The sequence below is a fragment of the Colobus angolensis genome, unplaced genomic scaffold (assembly GCF_000951035.1).
Source record: "Colobus angolensis palliatus isolate OR3802 unplaced genomic scaffold, Cang.pa_1.0 Scaffold35, whole genome shotgun sequence".
NCBI classification, from domain to species: Eukaryota; Metazoa; Chordata; class Mammalia; order Primates; family Cercopithecidae; genus Colobus; species Colobus angolensis.
In genome coordinates this window covers 7,592,674-7,601,041 of record NW_012116821.1, presented here as the reverse complement: position 1 = coordinate 7,601,041, position 8,368 = coordinate 7,592,674, and the positions used below count along the sequence as shown (strand labels likewise).

At 44.1% G+C, this 8,368-nt stretch overlaps 1 pseudogene; it reads right to left on the bottom strand.

Moving 5' to 3' along the window:
- Positions 1 to 6,444: 6,444 nt before the first annotated feature.
- Positions 6,445 to 7,806, bottom strand: LOC105519464 (annotated as a pseudogene).
- Positions 7,807 to 8,368: the final 562 nt, after the last annotated feature.

The window sequence follows — 8,368 nt, the reverse complement described above, 5'->3', positions numbered from 1 at the left end:
TTTCTTTAATCATTTATTCATCCATTCATTTAACCAGTCTTTATTAAGTACTTACCACATGCTATGTACTGAGCTAAGTGCTGGGGACACAAAAGTGAGCAAAACAGACCTGGGTCCCAGATTCATAGACTTGAGGATCTGCTGAGCAGGCAGAAATGAATCAAACAACCAGCCATATAACTTCCAACTCTAATGAATGCTGCAGAGAGAAAGTGTAGAAAGTCATGATGCATCTGACACCAGTCTGGGAGTTTGGGGAAGGCTCCACAAAAGATGTGAAATATTAGAAATAAATGCTCATTGAGAAACCAGTGTACAGAAGAGTGTAAAGTACAAAACTAGGCTAGGTAGTGGCTCATGCCTATAATCCCAGCACTTTGGGTGGCTGAGGCAGGAGGATTGCTTGAGCTCAGGAGTTCAAGACCAGCCTGGGCAACGTAACAACATCCTGTTTCCACAAAAAAATTTTAAAAATGAGCCAGATGTGGTGGCACGTGCCTCCCATAGTCCCAGCTACTCAGGAGGCTTTGGTGGGAGGATCTCTTGAGCCAGAAGGTCAAGGGTGCAGTGAGCTGAGATTCGAGCCAGAAAGTCAAGGGTGCAGTGAGCTGAGATTGCGCCACAGCACTCGAGCCAGGGGGACAGAGCGAGACCATGTATCAAAAAAATTTAAAAAAAGAACAAAACTAAAATCACTCATAATTCTAGAACCAGAAATAACCTCACCAAGCAGCCTTCTTTGTCTTTTACAAAAAAATGCAGTTGTCTAATACAGTACTGTTCAATAGAACAGAATGTGAGCCACATATGTAATTAAAAATTTTCAAGACTCCTGAGACATTTTATAAAACTTTTGGAGAAGTGCTGTTCTCATTTGCATTGCTGGCAGTCCTCAGAGTTCATGTCTCACTGTGACTCTGGCAGTGGTGACCAATGTAATTTCCTCTAAATTTGTTAATTTGATTTGTCAAATTTGGCAGTTCCTTATTTTCACAAACAATTCTGAAGTCTTTGCATTCTAGAGAGGCTGAACATTCTTTGGCCCTCTGCTCATTAGCTAATTCATTTCTAGTTTTACATTACTAATTTTCTTCTCTTAGAAGTGAATTAATGGTGCCTCTTACATTGAATGGAGTCAGATGAGGCCTGATACTTGTATTTATTTTCATATGCTAACATGGTTTGATTTCAAATCTCACCAACAAAGGTTCAGCTTTGCCGACTGGAAGACGCAGTGCTGAGTATTAGGGGAAATACACTGAAAGCTGAAGGGTGCTCACAGGAAACATAGGAATCCTGGAGGAAAATGGCAGGATGGGCACAGCAGCCGAACCATGAGGCTGTGCACACTCAGATGCCATGGGACGTCTGGGTGCCCACGAGAGCAAGAGTGGGGCTGTAGTCGACTCTGGAGGGATCAGGTTCATGGAAGCAGTGAGATTTGAAACAGACCTGGGGGAGAAGGATCTCCAAGAGCAGGGTGGGGTGAGAGGAGCTGAGGGCTGGGCTGGAACAGTGACAGTGTCTAACGGCAGGTGTGGGAGACAAAGCAGGAAGATCTGCTGGGCCCCTGTTCCAGCAGAATTTAAATACCCCCCTGAGGCTTTATTTTATAGATTTTGAGAACCTGGCCAGGCGTGGCGGCTCATGCCTCTAATCCCAGCACTTTGGCAGGCTGAGGTGGGTAGGTCACTTGAGGTCAGGAGTTTGAGACTAGCCTGGCCAACATGATAAAACCCTGTCTCTACTAAAAATGCAAAATTAGCTGGGCTTGATGGTGCACACCTGTAATCCCAGCAACTTGGGAGACAAGCAATTTTTGCATTTTTAGTAGAGACAGGGTTTTACCATGTTGGCCAGGCTGGTCTCGAACTCCTGACCTCAAGTGACTTACCCACCTCAGCCTAAATCCCCACCTACCCTGGGGGGAACATGAACTTGGCCTTCTTTAGAGCAGGCTGACCAATGGCTACCTCCATTCAGAAATGCTTGCTGTAACTCAGGACATCCTGTGTTGGCTTTGTCCCAAAGCCCAGGTGAAAATCTCCAAGCCCTCTGCCAATCTTAGGAAGGAAGAGGGACTAAGCATCGAATGAGGTCTCTGATCTGGGGAGGAGAAGCACCTTGAGGCAGGGAAAGCCTCCTTCCAGCACAGACAAGGCAGCCCTTTTTTAGGGGGGGGTCCTTTTCAGAACCAGGTGCTGCTAAGATTTAAAAAGTATTCTGTTTGCTAATTCAACTGAAATCCACAAAATCTGCCCCCAGTGCTGGGTTCAACCTCTTTTTGCCAAGGCGGTTTTTACAAATGCTGATGAATCATTCCTTGTGGCTTCCTAGGCAAGCACATTCCTCCAGCATTTTGACACCTGCTAATGATTTAAAGTCCCTTTGGTGCCATAAACAGTGGAGGCCGGCCCAAAGTGTTGACTGATTAGAAACCCATTGGGCAGGCTCGCCCAAAAGGGCCTGGGACTGGATTAGCGCTCCACCTGCCTTCCCTCCTTGGGTGAGGAGGAGTGGGGTGGAAGGAAGGTGAGAAGGTGGTGCCCCTTTTCTGGATCTCTTGATTTCCCTTTGACTCTCCATCTAGTATTGTCTGCATACACACACACTCGCACACACACATGCGCACACTCATACACGCATGCACACTCGTCTCTGCCTATGACCATTTGATATCTTGTTGAATAGGCTCTGTGAGGGGCTGGAGGAAGGGCACATGTTGGAGAGAATGCCTACTTTTACTTCACTCGCAAAGATTCATCCCAAATTCTGTGGGGGTGTGTTGGCAGGGAGGGGAGGCAAGACTAAACAGAGGGGATAAAAACTTGCATCAGCATGATTGCTTTTTAAAAATATGACAACTTGTGAAAGCTTTATTTTCTGTTTATAGTGAAAGGCATTTCTTCTTGCCATTTACAGAGCAATTCTGCAAGAGAGCTTCAGCAAAATTCCAAAACAATCGCATTGGGAGTCGGCACAACCCAGGTCTCCCGACTTTGGTTCCAAGTGAAGTTTCTTTTGTCGTTTGCTCGCCTCCAGGGATGCAGTCTCTACACTCTCTGTGGGACGGAGGGGGAACTTAAGTGGAGGGAACATTAAATATTAGGAAACCCGAAGAAAAAGCAAAAGCAACTGCTGTCTCAGGCTGCCCTTCCGAGGTTCGTAGTCCGGGAACGATGAAGGGAGACTGCCACCTATGGGCCAGGTTCCAGGGACGCCCGCACGTGGGGTTCTGTGGGACAGACGCAGTCTTAAGGTAGAAGGGAAGGCGTCTTCGTGGGACGGTGAGTCATCGCACACTCTGCTTGCAGGCAGAAGCACTCTTAACTCATTCAGGACAGATGAGATGAGCATTTTCCCAGTGCAAAGGGCACACTTTTTTTTTTTTTTTTTTAAACAAGAGTGTGATCTTGTGAGCCAAGTTCTATAATGCAAACAAAATAATGGAACTGACACCCCAGGATCCACCATCAAAAATAAACAGATGTTCAGTTCACATGGTTTGGCTGCTGGGTTCCACAGTGGGATCCACTGCGGCACTACACCTGAAATTGTATGGCTGCTTAATAAAAAGAATCAGCATAATGAATCAGAAACAAACATCCTCTTGCCATGCCGTCCCAGTGGAAAAGCAACAGGATAAATAAAAATTGGGCAAATATCAAACCCATTGCAGCAGATGCCTGTGAGTGGGACCACGGGAAATGAAAGTGGAATCAGGCACAAAGGGGAATATAAAAGGAAGCACAGTTGTAAAACTAGAGAGGGACCTCACACACAGTCATGGTAAGGGGATAAGAACTGAAGAGTATAATTCAATCAACTCTGCTCCCAACGTGAAAAAGAAAAGTCATATGCTCTGAGCTTGGCAAGTGGGAGACGGCTGTTGTGTTAGAATGGTTCCAATGGTATCATACAGTTGTCCTTTGATATTTGAGATCTATGTGTTCGTGCATAGCAAATCCTATTATTCCCATTGTCTTCCATTATAAAATCAGATCTGCCACACAATACCTGTACAATACTGGATTTAGAGTAACCAAGCAGTCCCGACTCCTATTGCAGAGAAGGGAGTGGTGTAGGTATTTGTGTGTGCATTTTTTTTGTCTGAGTTTGTGCATATGTGTGTTTGTACATGTGCATATATATGAAAGCATGTGTGTGTATATGTGTGTTTAAACAAGGAGCTCAGGAAGGATTATGGTTCTGTCACTCCAAACCAAGGGGATTTAAAGACCCTTTGCCCAGATTGTAGCACCTAGAGAAAAACTAACCCTGTCCAGGGAGGCAGCTCCCCTGAACAGGCACATGTACTAAATAGGCACAGGTCCAGACCCATCAGAAAGGTAGAGTTGGGCTGTAGAGTCTTCAACAGAAATCAGCAGGTAAAACTTGGGATGCTAGAACAGTACTGTACTTTCAGCAACTGGCAAAGGAAACACAGGAAAGAATCCAACAGAAGCAGGATGGGGATTTTCTGGGCAAACTTGTAGGCTGGGTGAGGGAGAATAACCCAGTGTTGTATTGTGCAAATAATCCACATTTTGTTTGCCCATTTTGTTCCTGAAGGACCTGTAGGAGACAGGAGCTAGGCCAGAACTGTTCTCTTAGCCCCACTGACTGAAGGTTAGTAGCATCAGTTCCTAAGTGAAGAAGAACTGATACCAGGACCCATCGAATATCCTTTAGGGTTCTTTGTACATAAAAACATAAATAGTGCCAAATTCTCATTAGTAGCTCAGTTGCTCTTTTAAAAAACACTCTTTTTCTCTTTTATGAAGTGTAAGTTCAAGGGTCTTTCTAGATGTTGTAACATTCAGACACCTGGTTTAGGAGGCCTCTCTCTCCCCTCTTCATAGATCTGAGCCATAACCGGGAAGATCTGGGTATCTTTAACGTGTTAGTAAAGTATATATACTATCATTTCATGTACTTTACATTTTATGTAAATTATATTGTATAAATATTTATGTTGCATCTTTCTAGTTTATCATTACACGTTTTAGATGTATCCATGTAGGTGATAAGGATCTAGTTCACTCATTTTAATGGCTGTGCAGCATTGCATTGCATGAATAATCCACATTTGATTTGCCCATTTTGCTCCTGAAGGTCAGGTAGCTTGTTTCCACTTTTAAGCTATTACCCAGAGTGCTGAAAGAATGTGCTTTTGTTCATATCTCCTTGGACCCATGTGTCTCTTGGGAACTTCTAGACATATAGTGGCAGAATTTTTGATCATAGGTTATGCATTAACTTTACCAGTTGTTGCCAACTCACTCTCTACACTGGGTCTGTCATTTTTACACACCCACTAGCAGTGAATGTAAGTATCCATTTCTCCATTCTCATCAACTCTTGGTATTGTCAGAGTTTTTTCAAGAAATTCCCAGTATGATAGGCATGAAATAGTATCTATTTGTTTTAATTTGCATCTCCTTGACTACTAATAAAGGCGAGTACATTTTCATGCATCTATAGATCATTAAATGGCCTCTTTTGCCAGTTGCTTATTGACATCCTTAAGCTTTTTTGATGTTTGGTTGTTTCTCTTTTTCTTGCTTATTTGTAGGAACTAGCTATATATTTTGGATAGTAATCCTTGGTTGGAAATGTGGGATGTAACTGTTTTCTCCAAGTCTGTGTTTGTCTTCTTGCTTTGCTATTAGTGCCATTTGTTGTTAAGAAGTTTTAAAAAAATTAAATACTTCAACTTCTCACTTTTCCATGATAATTTTTTGCTTTGTATTGTTTAAGAAACCCTGCCCTCCTTGGATATCATAGAAATATTTTCCTATAGTTCTGTCTAAATGTTTACTTCTTTTCCTTAACACATCTGAAATTTATTGTTGTTCATGCAGTAAGGTATGAATCTAATTTTTCCCTTAGAAAAATTATTAGCCAATAGGCCTAGTGCCATTTATTGAATAGTCATCCTTTCCCTGCTGATTTGCAGTGTCACTTCTTATATCTTAAGTTCCTACTTATGTGTGTTTCTCACTTTTTCAGAAAATTTGCCCCATTGATCTATTTAGCCAAATGCTGATACCAGAATATTTTATTTTATTTTATTTTATTTTCCAGGTGTAATTTTATTCCATCTTCTCCAACTTCAGAGTTCCAACCTTAGAGGACAGAGCATTATGTGGAAGGAGGGTAAGGACTTGATATGAAAAAAGTGATAATGACATACCCCTGGTTCATTTCTGGGTTTCTTCCTAGGCCAATTCAAAACCTCCAGAGTAAGGTCAAGTAACACAATAGACTCGCACTTGCATCACAAGCTGTTTAGAAAATGTGCCTCGATCTCTGACTGAGACCAGATGTCCTCCCCACCATGGGCAAGGGCTGGTGGGGAAGACACTCCCAGCCTTCTTCCAATGCTAATAAATAACCTGCAGAATGAGCAGTGCTGGAGAGCTGGCCCTTGACCCACCCATGCTACTGTTGTGGAGCCAGGCCTGCCTCATAGCCCTCTGTCTTTATGTCACTGAGCTCTAGCTCCTCATTTTGGTCAGAGGTGCGCTTGTAATGCTCCACCTTCATCTCAGGATCATCTTCAGGTGCATACACATTCTACAAGTAACTGTTTCCTGCTGGATCATCCATAATAAAGTGGGTCTTCATGTTACCTTCGATGATCTGGTCCATCTTCTGGTTAAACTCCTGCAGTCTCTCCGTCTGGCCAGGATTGGAACTGCCACCCAGTGTGAAAGGGTTCTTGGTCACCAGTTCCCAGATATCTTTCAGTGGCCCTTCCAATGTGGTGAACTTGCCCCCGAGGAGGGCCATTCCCAGTCAAATTCTAGCTCTGGGATTCTCACACTACAAACCTCACACTTGAGGAGGTCTCTGGTCATATCTGAGGGACCTGTGATGTGGAGGGTGATCCTGGTGCCCAAGGATTCTACTGCTTCTCCATATTTCACCTCGTTGGTCTGATGCCTACAGTTCTTGCAGTTGGTAGCCATGATGATAACCTCCTTAAAGGGAGGGATTTGTACTAGCTTCATGTTGGTCTGAGCAGGGGCATTTCATTCTGGGCCGTTTGTGTTAAACTGGAGCACTTCATTTCTGAGATCTTCCTCTTCTGGCTTCTCTGTTGGTGCTCTACCTGGAGCCCCAGCATCTCATCCTGCTGTCAGGTCCAGTTGTAGTGTGTGATCACCAGGGCATCATCTTTCTGAGCAGCACGTGGGTTTTCCACAGAGCTGTTCCCTGAGGGATCATCAGTGATCAGAGTGAAAGGGGAGACTGCTTGCTTTAGCTCCTCCAGTTTGACAACGAACTCATCAGTTCTTTCAGCTGTGGCATCTTTGTTTGCCCTTCGTGCAGGCTGGTCCCGCTCCAGGCCAGAAGTAACACGGGTGATCAATCCTTCAACAGTGGACAGAGCTCCTTTCTGGCTAAAGGCAGGAATTTGAAAATCTAGCTCAGGAATCCTTGTGGTAGCAGAGTCAGTCTTCACCATTTCTCTGTTCGTGTCCTACAGAGCCCTGAAGGTCCAAGTGTAGTGCACTCCCTGGTCCTGGATCCTGCCTGCCGACTGAATTTCTGTGTTGTTCCAGCCACAGTGGTGGCAGGAAAAGGAGCTCACAATTATTTCTCAGAAGAAGGGAATCTTGGTGAGCAGGAGGCGTGTCATGCCATTGCCGTAACAGTTCATGCACAGTGACTCGATCTGGGTGGGATACTGCTCCTCATCCTCGGCGCTGATGGGCCAGAACAGATGACCCAGGACAGGCAGTGAGGCTGGGGTGGGCAAGGGGGCAATGGCCAACCCCGGGACCCCACTTCCACAGCCCCAGTGGTCGCCGTCACCACCCCGTGCCCCGAATATTTTAATTACTGTAAGCTTGTCATAAGTTTTGCTGTTAAGGTAAATCCTTTCTCTTTATACTGTCTCAAAATTGTGGCCTGGAACCATGGCTCATACCTGGAATCCCAACACTTTGGGAGGCTAAGGCAGGAGGATCACTTGGGCCCAGGAGTTTGAGGCTGCAGTGAGCTATGATCGTACTACTGCACTCCAGCCTGGGTGACAGAGCAAGATCCTGTCACTTAAAAAAAAATTGTTTGGGCTATTCTTAACCCCTTGATTTTTCTGGATGGATATTCTGATCTGCTTATCAAGATCAGTGAAAACAATTCTCCAGGGATTTTGAACAGAAGTTATTGAATTATAGTATAAATTTAGGAAAGCTGCTACTATAAAGCTGTTGTCTTTCCATACATAAACAGGGTATATCTCATCATTTTTTCAGGTTTTCTTTCAATGAGGTTTTAGAGCTTTCTTTGCAAAAGTTTCATGTCATTTGTTAGATTTATTTCTGGGTAACTTATAGTTTTTTAAAAACTATAAATG